Raw genomic sequence first — 1,319 nt, forward strand, 5'->3', positions numbered from 1 at the left:
CAAGTCAAGTCTAAGTTGAAGATACAATCCCTTGTCATACGTGGTAAAATCGTGTAAAACACGTATATATACATGCGATTCTAAAGTAGAATTCTGTGAAACGTTATGTACCATAGACAATGCCATGTTTCAGAGAATATATGTAATAATGGGAAAATAACCAAATGTTCTACGATAGCAGTAACACGCAAAAGAGAGCTCTGTCAACGAAAACAAAAACGTGGAAATTGGAAACCACATTCCTGTAAAAGCTCAAAAGATTTGGCCAACATTTTCAGTACTAACATTGGAAAACAAAAACAATTTCAATGCACCGGCTACACCGATATCGAATGCATGGAATTTTCCGAAAATTGTCTGAAAATGTAGTTAAGAACAAATTGTTGGAGCTATAGGGAACTAATGATGAAAGTAAGTTAACAAAATCAAATACACCGATGCGCCCTTATATGTGAACGGCAGCAGGAGAGCATTTTTCCTACCTAGTACAAGACAAGTCTTCCAGGTACCCGCACCGCTGGCGACTTGGTCTCGCTCTGTCAGCCCTCTGACTGGTGGAACTTACAAATATCACGAGGAACCATCAGTAGCACAAACCTCCCCATCAGTGAGGTATGCACCTCACACAATAGGAGGGTCCAAGGGACGCGACCCTCCACAATAGGAGAGACAACCCCGGTCATTTAGTGGAGACATTCTCGTTTTCTGCGTGACGGACTCACCAGTCTGCTATAGCGACAGCCAGTCTGTGAGAACCATTGGTCTTAACTTAAATTCAAACCCCTGTCATATAGAAGGTACAACACTAGCTACTAGCTAGCTATAGGACCCAGACGTGGCTAGGAAGAGTACAAATCGGCCATATAGACAGATAACATACCAGGAGTTGACCGGCTGACACAGTTTTCTGGTATGTTATCTGTCTATTTGGCCGATTTCTACTCTTTCCAGCCACGTCTGGAGCCTGGTAGAGGCTGAAGACACACCCTTCGTCCTCTGACGTCAAGGTTGGAAGTATCCTACGTTTACGCTAACGGAAAATGTACGTAACTGGCGCAAAACTTCAACGGAAAAAAAAACAAACAAATTTAGCGCGGGCTAGACTGTCTGACCGAAAGAGAAAAAATGGCTCATTTTGAATCTCTTCCGTTGACGACCTTTGACGACTTGAGTGAATAGCGGCGGCTGGAGGGGTCAGAGGAGGATGGCGCCTCTGTCGACGCCACCGTTTCATTTGCCTTTCAACTCTGAACCAACCTCCCTAAAAACCGTTACGCAGTTCACTTTCAAATTTCCTGACCGCGTGACCCCATGGCAGA

Source organism: Branchiostoma lanceolatum, chromosome 14 (assembly GCF_035083965.1).
Source record: "Branchiostoma lanceolatum isolate klBraLanc5 chromosome 14, klBraLanc5.hap2, whole genome shotgun sequence".
NCBI classification, from domain to species: Eukaryota; Metazoa; Chordata; class Leptocardii; order Amphioxiformes; family Branchiostomatidae; genus Branchiostoma; species Branchiostoma lanceolatum.